We start from the raw sequence: 25,618 nt of genomic DNA on the forward strand, positions 1-25,618 counted from the left end.
ATCCCATACCCTCTCTTTGCATAAGCAGGCTTTTCCATCTATGAGGGGAGGGCTGGCCAATCTCACCCATGATTGGGGTTTACGTCTGATGTTATTGTTCTGGGCTACTCAAAGTGTCCTCTGCCCTGCACATCACGGACAGGAAAGAATCTCTGAAGTTTTGAATTGGCTCTTGTCCTAGATCACACAGATTTCTATTGTTCATTTCTATTGCAAGGGCTCTTATTAATTTTGCTAGTCTATTGAAGCATATAAAATCCCAACAAGAGCTATAGAGTAATAGATCTTAAAGAAGTAAAGATGTGAAACAATTGTCAGGTCTACTCCCCAGCCTTCATCCAGAAGCACACAGAAACACTGAAGGGAGAATGGCCATCATGGAAATAGCCACAGCCACTGACAAGTGTTGCCAATGCTTCTTAGACCATCTTATCAGTTTATTTTACTCTATAAACCTATTACGATTTTCAAAAGATGAACCATTTGCAATGCTACTGGCCATCATAGTTAGGGAGGAGTTCAACATCCAACTTAAAATTTGTACAACCAACAGCAAAATGCAGCAAGTCAAAGGCATGGATGGGGTATTTTCTCAGCAATTTTTAGAATTCCCTCACACGTTTTGTGTGACCTATAATGTTTCAGTCCCTTACTGCCACTACCATACATGAGTCTTTGAACACAGGTACTAAAAGGAAGCCATTGAGCTATTACTTTTATTTGGAAATTGAAGGTGAAAACCCTGAACTGAAATCGAGGCACTAATTTACAAGATGAAATGACCCTTAACAGGGAAGTCAGCTAACTAGTCCCTCTGGAAATTCCTGTCCTTGAAATGTGAAGCTCAGGGCTGGTCTGAGCTCCCCAGTGTGAAATGAAGGGAGTAATCCTGCCCCATCCCTAAGGATCTTCACCATTTTGATCCTTACAGCATTTAGAATAGAGGGTGGAAAAAAGCACAGTCTGAATACAGTCAGCAAAATCCCTACATTTCTTAAGGATTAATGGTAAAGCTTTAACAAAGTGTTTCAGATTCCAAATTAATCTTAATACGTAGGTGTGCTTTCCCACAGGGCAAACTCAGACATTTTCTGGTTGAACTGCATTTCATCTGTATATGGGCAGATACTTTTGTGTTGACAGAAGCAGGTCTTGCAAGTGATGCCTTTTTGCCTTGGACAAGCTAACTGTGTAGAAGGTTCTTCTATGTACAAGAAATAGAAAATATTTGGGAGTTACTTGCATTTCTCCATTTCCGTGAATGGAGAAGGAACATAGTTCCTAAATAGCTCAATTTGAAATCACTCTGTTTCTCTGTTTGAGAATCTACTGGGACAGTCCTCTTCTGGGATTTGCATAATGGGCTCTGCTTAGGCAGCAGGGAAGGCTGTCATTGTTTCATTGGTTTGAAAATGCAAGGCTGACGCAAAGCATCTACCAAAGGCCTCCTAATGTATTTCCTGTAGTTCTGGCAGGTGCCAAGATGGGACCTCTGGGGCTTTGTGGAGCAATGTATAGCTGAGCACAGATGACAGAGAGGAGGGTTTGCACAATCCAGGCTGATCTGGAGAAATAAAGTATCTTCTTTAAAATACTTCGAATGTTTTCAGCACATGCATAGATGCATGTGTACCCTGATATAGTGGCTTTTTTTGCTTCCCGAAATCTGTTATGAAATTGGTGGGTCATTTGAAGATCAATTGTGTCTTGGAATCAAGGAAATATGGTACCACCCTCCACTTAAAGATCAGAATTATAATTAACAAGTATAACAAAATAAAAACAATATGAAAAAGACTGCATTTAAAACAGATAAACAAACAAGCCTGTTTGCTAAAATTAAACTTTAAAATTGATCTTCATATATGTTCAGGAGTTATCCCCCAATACGTTATGGATTCATCTTCTCTTTCTCCTTCCAGTCCATAAAGACAGAGATTCAAAAGGTTCTACTTGTTTGGATGCTACTCTCTTTCAGAAAATGTATTGCTTGGGAAGTTTATTATTTGGCTTATTCTTGCATTTCAGGCTGGAAGTATTTGTTAACTTGCTTATTTGACCTTAACTAGGATCCGTCTATTCCAGAATCTTGGGCTTTTGTGATCACAGATCCCCATTTGAGGCTTCCTTTCGTGCTCTGATGAGAAAAACACCTCTAGATCCCAGCTCCTCTCATGGTTCACCCTCAAAGCAACTCATCTTACTTCCTCCTGAAGCAGCACCTCCCCAGCGCTGCCCTAAGGGAGATGTGTGAAGCATTTCTTGTCTCTAGTCACCCCCAGTCTCTTAACTTCTCTCTCTTTCCTATGGACTAACCACTTTAAGTATTTTAGAGCCTCCCCTTTAGCATCAGCTCTTGTGAACAGGACAATCTCTATTTTTCAACACATGTACTTGAATAACTTTCGAGAATAAATTCCTTCCCAAGCAATTTGCGTTTTAAGATTTTTAACCTTAATTATAGAAATTGGAAATAGAATTAAAAACTCTCTCCTTCTTAATGGAACTCCATGCATCACTAGGTCATGAAGACCAGAAGGGAATTGATTTTAACCCTAAAATCATAAATCAATTGTTGCATGTGCAAAGACAGTCTATGCATAATTTTCTAAAAGTTATGCTGTGCAATGGGTGAGAATGAGTGTAAAAGAAAAAAAAATGTGACCTCTGCTCACTCCTCTCCAGATGTCCCAGTGTGTAGGAATACCAACCAAGCAGAACTGGCTGCAGCCACTTCTGGAGAACTGTTTTCTGGAGCTAATAAGAGAAGAGGAATGCAAGTTGAGTTAGTAGCTGCTGCTGCCTGCAGACGTGGACACTGAGCCTATCCATCACCATGGCAACCATATGACAGCTGAGAGATCAACCTAACATTATCTGTTTCTCTATCAATATTCACTAAGACATTATCACCTATCTTCTTTGGAGAAATGTCTGTTCATGTCTTCTGCCCATTTCTTGACTGGATTATCTGTTTTTTGGGTGTTGAGTTTGATAAGTTCTTTATAGATCTTGGATACTAGCCCTTTATCTGATATGTCATTTGCAGATATCTTCTCCCTTTCCATAGGTTGCCTTTTAGTTTTGTTGACTGTTTCCTTTGCTGTATGGAAGCTTTTGATCTTAAACTGGAGGGTATTGTGCTAAGTGAAATAAATCAGAGAAAGACAATTATCATATGGTTTCACTCATATGTGGAATATAAAAAATAATGCAGAGAATCATAAGGAATGGGATGGAAAACTGAACAGGAAAAAAATCAGAGAGGAAGATAAACCATGAGAGACTTAACTCTGGGAAATAAACTGAGGGTTGCTGAACGGGAGGTAGGTGGGGAGATGTAGTAACTGGGTGACAGGCATTCAGGAGGACATGTGATGTGATGAGCACTCGCTATTTTATGCAACTGATGAATTACTGAAAATTACATCTGAAACTAAGATATACTCTATGTTGACTAATTGAACTTAAATTAAAAAAAAAAAAAGACACTATTATCTGTATTGGAATGCCCAAGGCCACTTACAAAGGACATATTCCCTGGGAAGGAACTCAGGAATCTGTTTTATAATAATGATTATCATGCAAATTAAATTTTGAGAACCATTACTTTGTACCTTTACTACATTTATCCCCTGCATTTCTTCGCTGCCTGTCTCTTTCAGTGGACTATAACTAAGTCTTCTTCTCTGCCATAAAATTCACAATGACTAATGATGCAAAGCCCTTTCTAATTTTGTCTGCCCCTTGTTTCATTCTTCCTCCTGGTCTGTGGATGGAGATCACACTATTTCTGCCAGCATCAATGGGGGAGTCAGCACTGGAATCCAAATGCCACAGAACCTATGATACTATCTGTATGATAAAGAGAGGAAGCTGACTGTGTTCCTCAATATCTTCCCAGTTAAATAAGAATGCACCAAAGAAACCCAGGAATTCTTTACCATAGAGCATGGCCATGTGTGAGGCAAACACAACATATATATATATATATATATATATATATATATATATATATATATATATATATATTATATGGATGAAGAGTTTGTGTAGGTGCACATGAGTATAATGAAAGAATTATTCTATATGTAGATAGCATCTGAATAAGAACGGTGGATATTGATTTTGATTCATATAGGGAAAGGGCTTTTTTTGAGCTATAAAATGTACATTTGCTTGTGTAAGAGTGATGTTAATTACTGTCACTGATACCGCTATTTACAATTTTTGCCTAATTGCTATGTAAAATGATATTTACTATGAATATCATAATTATGTATTATTTTCATTAGTTTCCATATTTCTTAAGGGGAAAGATAAAAGTTTTCCATATTTCTGTACCCTCCAGCCCACCATGATGGTAGCTGACACATTGCATATTTTCAGTAAAACACCTGATGGATGAATTAATGTTGGTGTTTTACTCCTGTTACATTTGTGTTTCTGTATGTTTATACAAATGGCCCCAGTAAATCTTTGATCCCTCCCCACATGATACCTTACCTAGTATTCTTGGTAACATCAGAAATAGAAAGTGAAAGCCTTTATCAGATAGCTACATGAAGAGGAGATAGAAGTTAGAAGAGGAACACAGAGAGGAAGAGGATGGAAGAACATAGGGAAAAAGAAAAGGATGAATTGTATTACATGGGCTTGTAATTGATAGAAAATACTCTATAGACATAGAATAATCACTGACCATATAGTTCTCCAAGTCCAAACCCAAAGTGTTGGGTGACCACAGCTGTCTATATCCCCTCCATCACATGCATGCTCAAATTAGAATGTGAGACAGGGTAATGTGTTTACTTCTCTGTTTAGAACACACTATTTACCAGATTCCTCCTAAAGCACTGCATATGTGATTTGAAGCTGCTTTAAAACCCAGGCTGGATACACCTTTAAAGGTGTGAGGTCCTTCCTTCCCTAGAACTAGCCTTCACGGCTTTAAGTACCAAATTATAGAAGAAAAGAAATAATTGAAGGTGCAGAAGGAGAGGGAAGAAGGAGAGAAAAAGCAACACACACACACTATCCAAAACAAAACAAAACAAAACAAAAAAACCATAAATCTATCCTGATCCATCCCAGAAAATGAGACCCAATCACCAGGTGTTGTAATTGTGAACTGCCTCTTAGGTGACTTTGTGAAATTTAGAAAGTACAATTGTTGGTTAACCAGTGTCTCTAATCCACATGGAATGTGAACTGCGTTTTCTTTTCTTGAAAATGGTCCTTGTCATCTTTTTCCCTGTCCTTTGCCACCACCCACCCCTTATTTGCTTCTAATTTTACAACCAATATACATTGCATTCCATCCTCTCTCAAAACCCTTCCTTTCCAACCAACTCCCAATTTCTATATTTTTGTACCTCCCATAAAGCCTGGCCCTGAGTTTTATGTTTACTTGATTAGAGGTCTGACTCTATTTTCAAGTGTTCAAGTTTCAGAGATGTTGCCCCTGTGGCATGGCTTCCTGCTTATAACTTTTAAAAAAAGAAAAATTAAAAGGAATATTGTTTATGACTCTTCCCCAATCAGGGAAAATTTACTGTAGTTACCTTAGCAACCAGAATGTCAGTCATTCTCTCTCCATGCCAAATCCCTTTAGATTTCACATAGAGCAACATTTTTAAAATAGAATTATTTCACATTCTATTTAACTTTTAGAGTTTGTTAAAAAACAAACTTCTTGGTTTCTTAAAGAAACCAACCCATTTATTTCTTCATTGAACATCTTAGATTTATTTAGAGCATATAGTACAATTTTTATATATATATATGAATTCTATCAATATATTTTATAAATATATGTCATTTACTTTTGCCATTGTTAATATTATTTTGCCTGGAAAAGTTTTTCTTAGGTTAGAGATTGAATTTCTAAGTGCATGGACAAGAAATTTGAAACACTAGTGTGTTCTTGGCCACCTATTTTTCCAGAACATTTTACTAATTTATGCATCTTTGAGAAGTATTTGAATTTTGAATCACCACAACCTCACCAACAATGGATAAACTTCTATTTTTTTCCCAGTTAAGTATGGAAAATAATATTAGATTATGGGCTTTTTTTTTTTTTTGTAATCTCAAGAAACCCATTTCCTTTTATATTTAGCCATTGATATTTCTAATTCTTTGAGTCATATGTTAAAATCATGTAGTTTTGTTCATTGAAGACTGCTTAATTATAATAATAAACAATTGAGTTTAATCATAAATATGTTGTATTTTCATTTATTATTGTGAGTGGAGAGAATTTTCTTTGTTCATAACTTTTAGCTAATTTTCCAAAATTTTATTGGCCATTTGAGACTCCTCTTTTGTGATTTGCTTGTACACCTACCTGGCTTTGACATTTTCTGTGTGATTTATATATTATGTATTCTTTCTATGAATTCTTCATTGGTTATATACATTTCAAATATGTTTTAGACAGTGACTTGGCTTTTTTGTTTATTTAAGGTATCTTTTCTGTACAGAAGTTTTAAAGCTTTATATATGTATATTATGCAATATGTTTTATTAAGATGTGTTCTTTTTTTCCATATTGTTTAAGAAATCCTCCCCTACTTCAAAGGCCAGAAGTTACTATGCTAAATTTATTTCTAAAGTTTTTAAGTTTTCCTGATTAAATCTACTTTTATATTTGGGTGTCTATGAGGTAGAAATCGAATTAATTGACCTAGTGCAATCTATCTCTCCATTGATTGATAAGGTTACCTCTTCACCTATCAGATTTTCTTTCACATAGAAGTATTTCTAGGCTCTCTCTATGGTAACTATCCTTCTATTTGTTAAACTCTGTGTCAATGACACCCTGTTTTAATTAATGGAAAAAAAGTAAACATTTTCTCCCTTACAAAATTGCCTCATAGTTTATCTTATTAAATATTTATGTATTCATTTTTTGAGAGAGAGCATGAATAGGGGGAGGGGCAGAAGGAGAGAATCCCAGCAGACTCCCTAAGAGGGGAGCCTACATGGGTCGAATTCACCACACTGAGATCACAACCTGAGCAGAAACCAAGAGTCAGGTGCCAAACCAACTGAACCACCTAAGTGCCCCAACGTTGCCTCATAGTTTAAAGATTCTGTCAATTTTTTTCTTTTCTTATGAACTCCCTATGTGATTTATCCATTTCCCTATTTGTTACTGGTTTTTCTCTTCAATAAATGAGCTTCTTACAAATTAAAAAAAATTAACTCGTCTTTCATAGAATATGCAGATTTTGCCTTATTGCAGTTGGTCTTTATACTTTGCGATATTTTTGCAATTATAAGGTCTTAGTTTAGTTTTTTAATTAATTAATTAATTTAGACAATATTGTATTAGTTTCAATATAGTGATTTGATAATTATATACATTACGAAGTAGTGATTTGATAATTACATACATTACAAAATGCTCACCACAATAAATGTGGTTACCATTTCTCACCATAACAGGTTACTACAGTATTACTGACTATATTCCCTGTGTTCTTTACATCCCCATGACTTATTTCTTTATAACTTTCCAGTTATAAAAGCTCCACTCTGTACCTCTCAATCCCCTTCACCGATTTCTCCCATCCCTATCCCCCCTTCTTTGGCAACCACTGGTTTGTTCTCTGTATTTGAGTCTATTTCTGTTTAGTCTTATTCGTTCATTTGTTTTGCTTTATAGTCTCCACATATAGTGAAATCATATGGTATTTCTCTTTTTCTGTCTGGTTTATTTCATTGAATACAATCTCTATATCTGTTCATATTGTCATAAGTGGCAAGATCTCATTTTTTATGGCTGAGTAATATTCCACATCTTCTTTATCCATCTATCTGCTGATGGACACTTAGGTTGGTTCCATATCTTGGCTATTGTAAATAATGCTATAATAACCACAGGGGTGCTTTAAAATTACAAAATCATTTTTATTATTTCCTTTATGATTTCTGGAAGATATTAAAACTTATCAAATAACATTTATGATATATTTCTCAATGATCAGTAAAATGATAGCAAAATAATAGCTTTTCTCAGTTATGACAAATAAATAACTTCAAATCCTATGACACCCCATCTTTGCTTTTTCCCTCATTCAAATTTACATTATGTATAATTAAATTCCAAGTCATTGACTGACTTAAACATACTTTATAATATAGCCAAGAACAGACCTTGATTTTATACTAAATTTTGTAATCGTATGTTCAGTAGTTATTTACATTTCAAGTTTTACATTAAATGAGTTGTTTTCATTCAGAGAGAGTTAATATTTTATATAAAAAATGTGCCTATTGTCTTTGTACACCATGGAGACTTTGATTGGGTGTAAAATCCCCACATGATCAACCACTTTATTTTGAAAATCTTTAGAAATTGGGGTGTATCTTCTGCTATCTTAGTATTATGAGAAATCTCAAGGTAATTTTTAAAAATTTTGTAATATTGTTAATAGTATTCCATGTAAGCTTCTAAATTTTTCATCATTAAGACTGAAAAAGAAAAGTCAAGAAAAATTTCAGTAAGGGCGTTGTCTATTACCTTGGAATAAACTAAGCAATTCTTTTCTAACTGTGGCTTGGGCTCTTTTCTTTAGGTTGAGAATATTTTTATTTTTTATCTCTCTTCTTTAAATATTGCCCTTCCTCCAATTTTTCTGGTTTTCTTTCTTCACAAAAACTTCTGATCTTTAAATTGCACCTCTTTTCCCTTGTTGCTCTATTTATAATCTTCTACAATTGTTTCCATCTCTTTGTCCTGTTACTCTGCATTTTTGGAGGGAATCGCCAGTTTGTCTTTTGCATATCTGATTTGTCATTAAGTATATTTATACTGTTTCCTTTGCATTTCTTTTTACAGTTTTACCATTCATCACTGAGTTCATTTTGAGTCTCTGATTTCATCTTAGCATATTTTCCTGCTGTATTTCCCTTGCTTGTTCCATGGTCAAACCTGTTTTTCTACAGGCTCTAAGTAGGAATCTTAATTTTTCTTCATTGATGTTATTCTGTTGAGAAACTACTTTTCTGAGACACAACCTTCTTTTGGTTTTTCCAGGCTACGTATTAGTTCTTCTTCTGCTGCATTATGTTTTCCAAACTCCCAGTCTGGTTTTATTTATTATGTTTGTTCATTCTAGTTAGGTGAGATTTCTATCCAGGCGTTGCATGTTCTGGAATATTTGGTGTGTGGTGGGGAAGGGGAAATATGGGAATACTTAGTGCTCTTGGCCTCTTAGATGCTACTATCAAAGTGCAATCAAATATAGATGAGAAAGACACATAACCCACCATAAATTATGATACTTAGCACACTTGATTTTGTGTAAGTCTACCACTGCTTCTGTTACTACTACTATGTCTTCTAAGTTAAAAAAAATCAAATGCTTATTGTGGTCTCTGTGTTGGGCAAAAAATAAAAAGCTACTCTTCCCAGTACGTACAGCTCTTATGAGTATTTCCCTCTCTTCTCTTTCTCCTCATCCTTCACCCTAAATGATAAAGGATTCCAATAGGTAAATACCACTGTCTGCCTTTACTTTCAACCCCATTCCTTGGTATGATGTATACTGAGAGTATACTGGTCTCTGAATATATGCAGAAGGAGATCCATTGCTGAGACCATAGGCATTACATTTCTGTCTGTCTTGCTCATAGCCTTCACCTTATGTCATTTGGAGAAAGGTGGCTTGTTTATCCAATGGTGGGATTCTTGCATCTTGGATTTAGGGACATAAATACGGGTAAGTTTTATGATTCTGTGACCTTCTCTGGCACTCTGGGCTGTGCTATGCCACAATGTTTCAATTGGCTTACAGCTCAAAGGTATATGCTTCAATCAATCCCCATCAATAAGGCATCTAATAAAAAAGTGTCAAAGCATTTACAATGTATTCTTAACTAGAGTTTACAAGTCAGTTGCCATTAAAAACAATTTTGCAAATTTCCATAAATTTTGTTTCATAAAATATGTTCACTGAGGGGTATTAGACATAAAATATTAATCTGGAAAGTAAACACAGGTTATTAACAGATATTTTTTAACAATTGCTAGTTTATACCTGTTACTGAGTTTCTAAACTTGAAACTTCCAACAAAAAGAAATTACCAAAATTTCTTGTTGATAACATGTCAGTTAACAAAAACATTGCAACCTGTAAGCCTTCTGTGAGGGGCAATGCTAAGTTTGAGTCTATTGAAAAATAAAGTCTTTCAAAGTATGACCTGGATGTCCTTGGAAAGCTTTGAATATCATTGGGGAGGTGTGTTTAGCTGTGTCTGTACTGATTGTATGAATTAATGTGTGTGTTATTGAAAGCAGTGCTATAATCCCCATTAATTCTGGAGGCATTTTTTTTTTTTTAAGTAACAAGGGTAGTAAGTGTTCCATGGACTAGAAATTGGAAATCACTATTTAAAGGACCTAATGGAATATGTGAGTTGGGTATCAATGGTGGGACAACTTATAAAAATATATTCTTCAGAAACATAAAGCTAGGCAGTGTGAGGGAAATGTCATTGAGTCAGAAATACTGAATGTTCACCTCTTCCTTGTCTCCTTGGTTCCAGTAATGCAAAAATAAAATAGATAGTTTCTCTCATCCAGAAGCTTATCTTCTATGTAGTGGCCACCACTTATATTGTGGTAACAGCTCTAACAGGGCTCAATTTCAGGTACAAAGGGAGTACTTAGCCATCTAGAGTGGACAGATTCAATAACCCTGGACCTGAAGATGCAGAAATTTACAAGGTTGGCCAGCTGGAAAGGGGTTTAAAGGGCAAAGGGAACGGTATATTCAGAAGCAAGGATGTGGAATAGTGCTTGGCTCAGGGAAGTGAAAGTGGTTGGTGAGGCTGGGGAGATAAGGCTGAAGGAACAAATGAAGAGTAGCTGGCAAGAACCCTTATATGCCACCCAAAGGAGATGCCAAAGGTAAAGTAGGGCAAATCTGGCAACAAACCAAATCCATCAATAAGAGAACACATGAGTTGTGATATTGGTATCCAATGAAGTACTACAGAGTAGGAAAAATGAATGAGGCATGGCTATGTGCATGCCTGTGAAAATCACAGCCAAGTAAAATTGAGTGAAAAGAGCAAATTATAGAAGTGTCATAGAATATACTTCCCTCTGTTTACGTCACATAAAAACATTGTGTCAAGTAATTTTCTTATTAGGGATATATATATATATATATATACACATAAAATATTTAATAAATTTAGTAAATTTAATATATTAGTAAATACCTATATAAATATTAAAAATAAGGGAATCATAAACCCACATTTCAGGAAAGTGGTTATTTCTAGGATTCTCCTCAAGAAGAAAGGAAAAGTTGGAAAACATGGGTCAGAGGAATTCTAAAAGTATTGGTATTCTCTATTCTACACTGAGTGGCGTGTATCTTCATGTTAATTTTTGTTTATATTCTTTATTCTATACATATATATTAGAATACTCTTTTGCATCTATTGAAAATTTAATAAAAGCAATACAAATTATTCTTGCCCTCAGGTTAATTACTCCACCCAAATCAGCCTATTTCAAGGGGAAAAAATGACTTACTGTGAGTTTCAGATTTTAATTGTAATGGAAATCTTAATTGCTAAAACTCTTTTGATGTCCAGAAAGTTAATCTGAAGGTTCAAGAGATTTTTCTTTTTTTAAAGACTTTTCCTTTGAAACTGGAAAGAAGGGAAAGAAAAATCCTCAAGTGTCAAAGACAGCAAAGCCGGATGGCAGAGAACTCTAAAGCCCTTGATTGTTCTGGGGGTTCATTGCCTTGGCCACAGAGGAGACTTCACCTTTCCATTTAACAGACAAAGCAAATGTAAATTTGTTCTCGATCACAATACACCCAGTATTAAATTTAGCAGGAGAAAATTGCACTAAGAGCTGAATTTTAGGCTTAACTCTGCGACACTCTCTTTTCTATATGGAATTGATCAGCTCAAACCGAGAGCTCATGACTGGGAAAATGACACAGTCTGCTGTTGCCTTGTTCCAAATTTTAATGGTGCCAGGGCCCACTCTGACACTAATTTTACAACCGCTGTTCCCTCTGATTGTCCAGCGGGAACTAGTATTCTTCGTTGGCTTCCCCGTGAGCAAGGCAGCTGTGGGATGGAGTCCGTTTAGTATTAATCACTATAGTTTCCCAGCTAGCTCCGTGCAAGTGAAATAGACCGTCCTCAGAATGAAGGAAGAGGATTATTTGAATGAAATGTGAAAATGTGGAACTTTGTCCTGACTTAACAGCTTTGGCCGATGTCTTCGCTGATGTTGATGTTGGAACTTTCTTTGAGTGGGAGGGAGGCATACCACTATAGACATAAGATTTTTGTGGATGGGACTTTCTAGCTCCCCAAAGAACTGACCCCAACCTCATTTCTTGTTAAATGATGTTTACAAAATATGCTCAATAGCGCAGTGAGTGTGATATTTGCACCTGAAATTGATTCCTGGACTGAAATCAAGTTAATGATGTGTGTTTATAAGAGTGTTAATTATACTCTCTGCAACATGACTTGCATCGCTGGTGTGAAACCATCCAGTTTCTTCAATATTTATTTTTCCTGTTAGAAAATTGTCACTCTAATCTCCCTTAACTAAATAATTTGGCCCCTATAGATGGCTATGAGAGCTCATGAGTTTAAAACATATGATATATAGGGGCCTAGATTGAATGCTAGAATCAGAATGGAATGACAGAAAATTGTTGAGATTCCCTTGCTCATTGTAACTGGAAAGTAAACTATATAAGCAGTAATTGGATCATAGGCTATTAATTAATTTATATTAGGAACATAAGAGAGAGAGAGGGAGAGGACAAGAGAAAAAGAGCAAGAACAAAAGAGAAAAAGTTTGTATTGGGATACAGGGCAAGATATATATAAAGAGTTTTTTAAAAATCTAAGATTTTTTAAATAAATTATTTAATATTTTCGTTTATTTCCTGTGGGTTTCCTATCTTCTGGTTTGTCCATCAATTTCTTACTTAATGCAAAAGGACATTTTAAATTCTGGAAATTTTCCTTTGTCATATGTTCTATTTATGTTTTTTCTCAGTGTCATTTATTTATGGTAGTTTCCATTCTAAAGTTTAAAATTTTTATTGTAGTAAATTGTATCAGTCTTTTCCATTACAGATCATTTTTAGATTTATTTATTGAAGTGTAGTTGATATATATTATACTATTTTCAGGTTACAACATGATCCGACAGTTACATACATTATGATATGCTTGGCATGATAAATAGAGTTACCATCTATCACCATACCACATTATTACAATATCAATGACTATGTTAACTATGCTGTATTTTTCACCTTTGTGATTTATTTGTAACTGGAAGTTTCTACCTTTTGGTCAAACTCTTCTCCTATCTTGTCCTTTTTTCCAACTCCCCGCTAAGTGAATAAATCAAACTGAGAAAGACAAACACCATATGACTTCATTTACATGTAGAGTCTAAAAAATAAAACCAACAACAGAAAGAGAAGCAGACTCATACAATACATTATTTGCTATTTTTTTCAGTTCCATATACAGATGCTATACTTCAACTATTCTGCAAGTGCTGTCCGAAAGTGTGGCATGTCTTCCTCATTTTTTGTGCTTTTAGGATGTCCTTAACACATATTGAATACCCAATACCGAACTTAAGCTGAATGCCTGACTTGACACTGAAGAGGTCACTTTTGCAAGTACCAAGTACCAGCAGATGCACAAGCCTTTGGTCCACAAATGTGTGAGTGTCCACTCAGAGGAAAACCAAGCTCATGGTTTTCATAATAGCATTTTTATTGTATTCTAACTTTTGCTCTCCTTTCTTCCCCTCTGATTAACTTTTCTGAAATGTTCATCAATTCTTAAGGAAGGTTTCTTTCCTCCTTTAGAAAAATTTATTTTGCAAGAACTTAAAATACGTAGTGCTCGCAATCAACTCCTGGGTAACTGTTAATTCACACAGATGTAGGAGGCAGGTTTCCTATAGCTACACATAATTGAGTTCGGTTCACCATCAGATCTCAAGGGTTACTTTAATATTTAACCCCAAGCAACACTTTCAATGTCACAGACTTCTCCAGACTTACAGAGTCTAGAATGCAAAAGCCCTTGTTGGGAGCTTTGCGATTTATCCTGTCAGGTATATTTGGCAAAGATTACTTGAAATAGAAATAGGATGCAAATTAAGTCTCCTTGCAGTTATTTCTGCAATGATGTTTTACATTTATATGGTACAATATACTTCTCATAACATGCTCATGCACATAATCTCCCTGGGTCATTTAATATCCCTTTGAAAAAGGAAGGCAGTTTTTATTTTTCACACTTACCTAGTAAGACAATAGAGGCTCAAATTTGTTAAATAACTTGCCCTATTTTATCTGCCAAATATTTATTGAGCATATACTATAGGAAGACTGTGAGTTAAGCATTTCTAAGTTAAATAGATGCAGACAGCAAAGAGCTTAGGACCATGCAGCAGAGGTATGATCGTCATGCATCTAAATCCATCAGATGGCTGGCAGAGTGGGGAATATCGTTTATGGGAAGTGTAAGCATCCCTTGACATTCATAAGGAAGGGAGAATTTGAGTGTGAGGTTTGGAATCAGTGAAATTCCTTGGAATTTTACTTCTCTGAACCTCTGATTACCTGGAGCTGAATGGGCTGTCAATAAAATAGGTCTTAGAGTCCAAATATCTTTGTTCATAATCTGCCACTACCATTTAGCAGATCTATAAACTTTGCATGGTTACTGAACCTTTGTACACTCTATTTTGTGTTTTCTCATTAAATAATAATAACAGTATCACTTCATAGGTATTTTGTGGATATTAACACGATAAAGCTGCACAGTACCTACTGTCTAGGAAATTCTCAGTGTGTGGTACTTGCCATCATTATTATAGTACTAATAAAAGTATGTTTGAAGTTCAAAAAGACTTGATTGACAATATGACAATGAATCGGTGAGTTGGATTATGATTGGCAGAGAATGAAAAGAAGGCACAGCTTCTTGAAATGCATGATATTCTGAAAGTTATCATCAAGTTTTCAGCTTATCTATGAATTGTTACTATGTATGAAACTTATCATGGCTTCTGTTACCAAATAAATACCCAATAAATATTTATTGATAAATGAGTCAATGAATGAATGCTTGAAATGAATGCAAGGTATCTCTCTTTTTTACAAACATCAAGGATTTTTAATAGGCTTGTATTGAGACAAAGTGCTTCTTGCCTAAGGCAAAGGTATAACTTCAATAAAGAGCGTCTCAACTGAGGGAGACATTGTTGTGAAATATCCAACTGGGCCATTCTCTTGGTTGCAACAGTGATGCTTCAATCACTCTACACAGGTAACTATTTCTACTAGATATGTGAAGCCCTTCCAGAAATGAATGTCAAAGTGTAGAGAGCAAGTATCACATAACTGGAAGATGCCAGATCTGCTAACCAGCTGTTTCCAGCATGAGTTGATCCTAGACTGGCAATGCCAACTTGAGAATCCTAACTGAGAGGGCTTAGCATCACAAAGCATTCCTCAGCAATTCTTTTCCCTAGTGTCTGTAATCAGGAGACTATTAAGACCTAGTGACCAGTACCCCGGATGATAGAATCCATCTTAAAATATAGATTTTATTAGTATTAAGGTATGATGAGGCCTACAGATCAGGAGACAACTACCACTGAAAGATGGTTTGTTATACTCACAGATCCCAAGACAAGGGGCACAGCACACCACTGAGAGTCTTATGCAGAAGAATTGGGGTTGGTCAGGAAGCAGAGGGAGATGGGGAAACAGTGGTCAGGAGACTTCCATGTGGTTTACACAGGAATAAACAAGACGGGGTAAACAGGTTTAGGATTGGCTCAATTTAATAATTTCAGTTGGCTCTGGGGCACAGAGGCTGTCCCTCATTGTCTGGTACCAGGTTCTGGGGTGAGTAAAGCAGGTGGATAGTTGCCTGGAGTGTGAGCACCCAACAAGGTAGGTAGTGGAGGGTAGAGGCTCTGAACTGTTTGGTTCGCATATGGAAATGGCTTGCTCAATGGCTAGGTGTTTACTATCTCCAGGACCCAGCTAACACTGAGTAGGGCCAGACAGTTCAGGACCAGCAAGTCTTCAGGTGCCAAAGCATCAGAATATAGAAAGTAAAAGACATGGCCTATACAGAAACACATAATTTTCCATTTTGAGAGGCTCACTTACTTTTCTGTCTTAAAGGAAGTTTATGGAATAATAATAATAGCTACTATTTACTGAAAATCTAATATGCACTAGATTTTGAACTTGTTACTTAACGTGCTTATAAATTTTCAATAACCTGGATGTTAGTGCTATAAACAAAAAGCCTATATTGTCTCAAACCTTTGCAATAGTACGAGGGAATAGATGTAGTATCTTGAGTTCCAAAGATCGATGAACCAATGTGTGCAAATGATAGGGAGACAGAACACAGCCTTATATGTGGAAGTCACCATAACATGAGAATGGCTAAAATTAACAAGACAGGAAACACAAGAAATGTTGGCAAGGATGTGGAGAAAGGGGAACCATCTTGCACTGTTGGTGGGAATGCAATCTGGTACAGGCACTCTGGAAGACAGTGTGGCCGTTCTTCAAGAATTTGAAAATAGGGTTACCCTACCACCCCGCAATTGCAATACTGGGTATTTACCCCAAAGATACAGATGCAGTGAAACAATGGGACACCTGCAACCCCATGTTCATAGCAGCAATGTCCACAATAGCCAAACTATGGAAGGAGCCACGATGTCCTTCGACAGATAAATGGATAAAGATATGGTCTATATATACAATGGAATATTACTCAGCCATCAGATTGGATGAATACCTACCATTTACTTCAACGTGGATGAAACTGGAAGGTATTATGCTGAGTGAAATAAGTCAATCGGAGAAAGACAATTATCATATGGTTTCACTCATATGTGGAATATAAGGAATAGTTAAAAGGATTATAAGGGGAAGGAGGGGAACTGAGTTGGGAAAATTAAACTGAGTTGGGAAAATTAAATTTGATTAAGACAAATCATCCCAACTCTGGGAAACCAAGGGTTGAAGAAGGGGAGGGGTGTGCGGGATGGGGTAACTGGGCGATGGGCACTTAGGAGGGCACTTGATGAGATGAGCCCTGGTATTATACTATATGTTGGCAAGTTTAATTTAAATAAAATATTTGTAAAAATTACTGTAAAAAAAGGGAAGTCACTATAACAGGTAGAACTTTGCAAAATGGGACAAAACGTCATGTGGCATAAAGAAGTCTCCATCACAGTGCATGTTATTATTCCTATCTGTCATCCATAGAATTCCTACAGGGATTCTACAGTTTTCAACCTAGTGACACTTCAGGTCCCATTAGATCCTAGGCTTTAGGCTTCCCACCCAAATCATGTTCAGAAAAGCCTTAAAAATTAGAGGCAATTTGAAAATAAAATTTGACTGAATGCTGACTAGCCAAGGGTTAAAATCAGTTTGGGGCATAAGCTGATATTGATGAATTTATGAAATATAGAAAAAACTTGGAAATTCTATCCGCCGCTTCCCCCAAATTTGAATGAACTAAGAGGAGTCCTGAGAGTACATACTGGCAAAGCAGTCTGCTGCTTTAGAGGGACCAAGTCATTGCAACATTCCCAGCAAAGGGAAATTATGGAGTTAGAATTATATTCAAGATTTAAATTATAGCTAGTTAGTACCACTATAAACACTTTACTTAATGATACACTAATCTCACCTCCTCCCGCACCAATTTCTTCCAACCACAAGTTTGATTAACTGACTGAAAGTATTGTGTGTAAGAAAGAAATCTTCAAATAATTGCGGCAGGCATACTCATGCTTATAGAAAACCCAGATTGAAGAAATTTTAAACTGCGACAGCATATTCCAATGAATCTAAGGAAATTGGCCAACCTAACCTTTCTACATTATATTGCATTGTTATTATTAAAGATTAACTGAATTAAAACACATATTTATCTTTTTCCATAAAGGATCATAGCTTAATAAATCAAAATATATCATTTTACCACAATTCATCTCATACTCAGACTAACAATGGTATTGTTTCTTTGGATAACTGCCTACTGGTGTAATGTACCCCAAACATTTCCATTTTGCACAGCAACCTCTTAGTTTAACCCCAGAGGGGAAAGATTTTTCCTTGACCATCACCATTTCGCCTCAAAATCAGCAATGTGTGTACATTATATATGGTAGCCCACCACCCTCAGTGATCATCTTAGTGCTCTGTATTGCCTAGCAAAGGGCATGATCCACAGATGTTCAATAAATATTATGTTCTTCAACATAACAAATTAATGTTGAGTTACTACAATCTTAGTCTCATTTGGCAGATCTCTTCCTCTAAGGGGAAGAGCTTAAGCTCAAAAGATGTGGGATGCTGGTTTACTCCATTTATTTATTTTGCTATTTGTGATTACCACTTGACTCCCTGGTAGGAACATCTTCACATCACCAGACTAGATAGGACAGGACAAAAGACAGTGGCCTAGAATCCTTACTAGGAGAAGGTAGACCACAGCACACGCAGGAAGCTGAGGCCCATCTGGAGCTGCAGAAATCTCTTTCAGTAAGCCATTGTCTGCCATCCTTCACCTTTTTCAGGACTTGGATTAATTTAAATATGGAAGAAGTCAGTCTGGCTTAAATAAAACTCCTCCTCTTCCTCTTCCTCCTCCTCTTCCTCCTCTACCTTCTTCCTTCTCCTCACATTGGACATCACAGAAGTTAATAGACTCCTTTAACTTAACTAGTGTCTGGAACATGACAGGTAATATCAAAGTAACAATTTCTAACATAATATTTCACAGTTCACTGTTTTTAGTTCCTTTCAACATCATCATAGCCACATCATATAAGTAAGGAGAACATCATCAAGAAAGATGAAGAGCCTCATTTTTAACTTAGAGATGTTTATCCTCAATGTGTCATCACAAATTTTAACATATTTTTAAAAATATATTTATTTAATTTAGAGATGGGGAAGGGCAGAAGGAGAGACAGAGAGAGAGTCTTAAGCAGACTCTGCACAGAGTATAGAGCCAGACTCGGGGTTTGATCTCATGACCCTGAGAGAATGACCTGAGCTGAAATCAAGAGTCCATGGCTTAACCAACTACACCACCCAGAAGTCCCAGATTTTAGCATCTTTTAGCATCTAGTGACATTACAGCCCAAATATTGATGTACTGAGGATTTGTAGGATATTATTTCACTAATCCTATGGTTGGGGGCCTCCATTTGGTAACCATAATTTATAAATTATATACATATTTCAATTATACAGATTATAAATATTCAACAGGTGAATATGGTGGGGAAATATTCCAATTTAAAAAGAAAACAGTAAGTTATCATGGGATTGGTTATGTTGATCTGATAAAGAAATATAAGAGTGGATAATATTTTCAAAGAAATACAAGAAGAGCACCTTGGACTCCAGATGCCTGTCTTATAATTAAGAATCCTGTTCTGGGTCCCAAATGATGATCTAAGGCATCATCACCAGACAAAAGTAACAAGAAAAAAAAAAGATGAACAAAAGGACTTAATAGCCAAAACCAAATATCAATAGTAAGAGCAAAACAAATTTTATAGGATGAATAGCTACATAATAACCATATTACCTTAAAATAGAGGAAAGAACTTATATCGTAAAAGAACACAAAATATGTCCAAACCAATCTTTGCTATTTATGGGGGTTTTCCTTCTATCTCTTCATATTCAGAAGTTTTTCAAGAAACCTCTGACATTAACAGTAATTATCTGATAACAAAGTGAACAATGATGATGATGATGATAATGGTAATGGTCACCATCACAATATATGTGAAACACTGTTGCACTGTGATTTTTCTAAGCCACCTATATTCCTTACCAGGAAGACTACTTGTCACCAGCTGAAATTATTGGTAAATACAATGGGGTCTCTTAACTCTCTTGGACATGTCTGCTGTGAAGAGAGTGTAGAGCTTCAAATAGAGCCAGTCTCTCCTCTCTCTTCTCTCTCTCTCTCTCATACATATATATATGTATGTATATGTATATTTATGATTTATGTATGCATATATATTTATGCATGTCATATATGCATATATGTGTGTTGTATTATAAAAAATGAAAATAGCATTTCCACATGTATTATCTCATTTAAGTTTTAGAGAAACCATGTAAATAATTTATTTTAATCATCATTTTATATGCAAAAATAATCCTAAAAACACAGACTGAAGGAGTATAAATGGTTTTCAAAGAGTACAGAAGTATCCTTCAGGTATAGCAGGATTCAGACCCAAGTATCTGCTTGCAAGTCCTGTTGCACCAAAAGGAAGAAGTGTAAGTTTCATGGTTTGAGAAAAGGTAAAATGTTGTTACTAGTTTGTCCTCCTGGGTGGCCAAGCTCCAGTTTCAAGGATAGCACTGGTAGGCTAGAAAATCATCTTCAGAGAGATGCAAGTCCTCATATGAGAACTGAAACTAGCCTATCATTGAAAAATATACATTTATAAGATGTGTGAACAAAGCAAGTCATCTAACCTCAATAAGTCTCAGCTTTCTTGTCAGTAGAGATGATGATACCCATTTAATAACTTCACTTAATAATTTAATTTAATGGTGCTGATAAAATATACAATGACTTGTGTAATCATAAGAGAGGTTGGGAGTATAGCATACTGCCTGACATTTAGTAAGCAATCACTAAAATTCAACTGCAATAATTTTCAAAATAATTAATTAATTAATTAATCCATGCCCAGCAAGGAGCCCAACTTTGGGCTCAATCATGACCTGAGCCAAAATCAAGAGTCAGACACTTAGCCAACTGAGCCACTCAGGCACTTCTAACTACAATTATGTTTATTATTGTTCACAGGGTACTCTCTGCGCCAACACTGCACAGAATTTGTGAGGTACTCCAGAATGAAAGCAAGATTTTTTTTATCACTTAGTTTTAATATAGATTACATGAGAGGAAAAGTAGACACTAATTTTCCTTAGTTACTATGAATGGCTACATAATCAAGAAGATAAGACACTGAAGTACCTTTTGTAAGAATAGGCACGATCCCAAATAGAAAAGTGGCACAGACTGAAAAAAACATAGAAGCTGATTATAAAAAAACAACAACAACAAAAAAAGCTACAGGGTAGAGGATCTAGAAGAAGAGAGAAATTGACACATTTATGGATGCTCTATGACACAAGCTGTATGTAGCCCCTCTGCTGCCTTGTGCCAGTTGATTAAGACTGGGAACATTTCCCCAAGTTGTGTGAGAGAAGCACAGCTGTCGTGTTCAGGAACTTGAGTAAGAAACGTATGCTTCCTGCCAAACTTTCACTGGGTACAAGCTCAAAGCTTCACAAAAACAGAATGGTTTTAAAAATGATTGGAAAGATTCATTCTCCTTGACAGATGGAAAGTATCAGAGATTAGGGAAGTGTGCCTGGGTGAGCGTGCACATATGTGTATATGTGTGTGTGCACACCCACACTTGCACACATGTATTTGGTGAGGAGGCTGTCAAGAGGATTGGAAAATGTTTTTAAGAGTGTTGGGCTTCTCTGTTACTGTGTTATGTTCTTTCACAAACACATTTTCCTTAATGAATAATAATCATAATCATTTTCCTATGGACCTTAATGGTTGAGGGTGAAGCCTTTTCACTGGGATTGGCATATAAAACATATTTTGTAGAACCTGTTCCAAAGCTTAACAGTCCCCCCCCACTCCGGAAATACACACACAAAAATACACAAACATACAATTTTGCCATCCTGCCACTGCTAACTTCTAAAAAAAGCATACCCACTCAGCTTTTATAACAAGGAAAATATAGCTAGTTTCAGTTCTAAAAGATATTGGGGAACATCCCAGCAAAATGAAAAACAGAGATGATTTTCCCCCCTAGATCCTTCTATTCCTTGGATATTTTAATCTCGCCTCCCATGTGGGAGATTAGACCAGTCAAGGTAACTATGGCAACACTCAATCCTGGGGTTGATGGGCTGCCTGAAGTTTAGCCAAGAGCTGATTGAGTCACTGCCTCTGCCTAGCAATTGTAGCAGCATTTGGTGGAGGTTTCATATGCTTGATATGCTTGATGTGACCACTGAGGTTAAAAGTCATTTTGAGGTTCAGTCTTCCATTTTTTTTCCTGAATCCTTAAAGCTAATTCAGAGGACAAAATATTAGTATTGCTGGAGTCAGAAACTGTAAATACACATGTGATCTCATCCTCAGAGGATCAATCTTATAATAAGTTCTTGGCTGCCTGTTGGATACCAGGACATCAGCAAGTTTACATTAATGGCAAGATAGCAATACTTAGTCTAATAAAGCCACACAAAGCTCGAGTCCTGGCTTGTTGATACCTAATAGCATTCCTATTTGACAATCACCCTTTTGCCTAGTAAGTAATTATTATATTATTTTAAATCGTATTTGAAATGCCACTTTGGCTTTCAGCAAAAGTAATAAGAGGAAGAGTAAATTCATATGACGTGTGGTGAAGGAATATTTTAGATACCAAGATTTGGACCTAATCCCATAGCATCTAGGACAAAGACATAGGTAAGAAGTCTTTCTTTATAACAGACTAATTGTTATCAAAGCTAGGGATATGCCATTATCTAAAGGGAAGGAAACAAAGACTTACCAAGTTTGCAATTTAAAAGCTCTGGAAAGCTTAGAAACAGAGCCAAACAAGAGGTAGGCTGAGTATTACCACATCTGAGTCAGCCTGGTCCAGCTTACTAAATCAGAGCACTCATCTTCCCCCTCTAGATAAAGGGTAAATTAGCTCTTAATGTAAATAATATCTTTTGGAGCCTCTATAGTTTTTCAACACAATATCCAATGCTCAAAATGACATTTCTAGGTATGTGAGTAGATAGGACCAAATAATTGAGCCACAAGAAAAAAAAAAAAGAAAGAAGAAGAAGAAGAGAAGAAGAAGAAGAAGAAGAAGAAGAAGAAGAAAATAGAAGGAAATCCACAAGTTAGCCAGAGTTTGAAGTTAGCAGAGAAGAATTTTAAGTAACTGTAAATAATCTGTACAAAAAATAGATAAATCGTTGAATAGGTATAAAAATATGGAGACTTTAAAAAGTGTTGGAAACTATAAAAAATAAAAAAACTAACGTTGTTAAACATCAAGAGAGTAGATTTTGTTTTTTGTTTAAGTGGGGGGGAGTGTAGAAAGGGAATAAATAGGCATTGAGTATATTGATAACATATTTCTTTAGATGTGTCCTGCACATTTATGTGTATAAAACTATGAAATGCACTGAGCTGAACACTTATTATTTCTGTATGTATGTTATAAAGTTATAATTTTAAAAGGAATAAAAGTAAATATAAATTATAAAATACACTTATAAAGAAAAGCATAAAACTTTTTTTAATTTGCTAAGTGGTTAGGAGAGGTAGACACAAGAGAAATGCCCCTTGATTATAAGATGGCAGTCAGTGTTAGATAGCGACAAGAAAAAAATATTCCTGCATCACTGCCTAATACTGATCACTGTCTTGTGATTGACTGATTCATATCAAGAAGTTAGGAAAAGAAAAGCAAATAACTCTCCAAGAAACCACATAGGAAGAAAATAATAAAGATAAGGGCAGGGCAGTCCAGGTGGCTCAGTGGCTTAGCCTGTGTCTCTGCCTCTCTCTCTCTCTCTCTCTCTCATGAATAGATAAATTAAATCTTAAAAAAAAGGCTTATGTGTTTAAAAAAAAGATAAGTGCAGAAGTTAATAAGATATAATATAAATAGAAAACAGAAAAATCAAGGCCAAAAGTTGTTTATTTGAGGGAAAAAAAAAAAAGACCTAGTAAAATCTACAAACTTCTGGCAAGATTGTTCAGGCAAAAAAAAAAAAAAAAAAAAAAGAAAGAAGAAGAAATACAAACAATATCAGAGATTAAAATAAAAGGAGTCCTGGAACACCTGGGTGGCTCAATGGTTGAATGTCTGCCTTTGGCTCAGGTCCTGATCCTGGGGTTCTGGGATCGAGTCCCGCATTAGGCTCCCTGCGTGGAGGAGCCTGCTTCTCCCTCTGTCTGTGCCTCTGCTCTCTCTCTCTGTCTCTCATGAATAAATAAATAAATAAATATGTTTTTAAAAAAGGAGGCCTATATAAGTTTCCATCCCTATTACAGAATATTAGCAACATATTATTATTTTTTTAAAGATCTTATTTATTTATTCATGAGAGACACAGAGAAAGAGAGACAGGTAGAGACATAGGCAGAGGGAGAAGCAGGCTCCATGCAGGGAGCCTGAGGTGGGACTTGATCCTGGGACTCCAGGATCACGCCCTAGGCTGAAGATAGGCGCCAAATCGCTGAGCCACCCAGGGACCCCCAGCAACATATTATTTTAAAAAACTATGTCAATATAATTCAAAGCTGAGAAAAAAATAAAAAAATTCCTAGAAAGAGATAATTTATCTAAAATAGTTTAAGAAAAAAAAGGAAAATCTAAACATATCTACCAACATAACAGATATTTATTTACTACTAAAATTTTTATTGCAAAGAAACTTCCTGACTCTAATAGCTTAACCTGTGAATGATTTTTTTAAAGATTTTGTTTATTTATTTATTTGACACAGAGAGAGAGAGAGATCAAGTAGGCAGAATGGCAGGCAGAGGGAGAGAGAGAAGCAGGCTCTGAGCAGAGAACCTGCGTGGGGCTTTACCCCAGGACCCTAGGATCATGACCAAAGCTAAAGGCAGACCCTCGACAAACTAAGCCCCCCAGGAGCCCCTTATCTATGAATTCTAACCAATGTTTAAATAAGAAAAAATCCTATATTGTACACCTGAAACTAATGTTACAGTATGTTAACTAACTGAAATTTCAATAAAAACTTAAAAAAATTAATAAGAAAGACTTCAACTTTAGATAAAATGCACAATAGCCATAAGAGTAGAAAAAGACAGAATGCTTTCTAAAAGGAGGCCAGCATTATTGTGATACCAAAACACAGTGAGGATAGTTAATAAATGGAAAATTAGAGGTCAGTCTTACTCATAAATAGAGAAGCAAAACTCTAGTGAAATAAATTTATCAAATCAAATTCTGCAATAATATGAATTATATTGATTAATTAATTAATATATAATATATAGTTTGGATTACATATTTTATATATCTATATAGGATGTATATATTGGATTTATTCCAGGAAAAAAAGGGTTACTGTATCTTTAGAAAAGGTAATTCAGTATTTAAATAGATCAATGATCAGCAAACTGATTTCTATAAAGGTCCATCTGGTAAATATTTTAGATTTTATGAGCCATATGGTCTCTGTTTCAACTATTACCACTATACTAGCTATTGTAGCATGAAAGCAGTCACAGACAAGAAATAAATGAATGGGTGTGCCTGTGTTCCAATAAAATGTTATTTACAAAACCAAACAGTGGGACATATTTGGCCTGTACACTATAGTTTGCCAGCTCCAATAATAAGTTGAAGAAAGTAAACCAAATCATTATCATTCTAATAGATGCAGATAAAATGCCTGATAAGGTTCAAGTGAAAACCTGT

The sequence above is a fragment of the Canis lupus genome, chromosome 5, assembly GCF_011100685.1.
Source record: "Canis lupus familiaris isolate Mischka breed German Shepherd chromosome 5, alternate assembly UU_Cfam_GSD_1.0, whole genome shotgun sequence".
NCBI classification, from domain to species: Eukaryota; Metazoa; Chordata; class Mammalia; order Carnivora; family Canidae; genus Canis; species Canis lupus.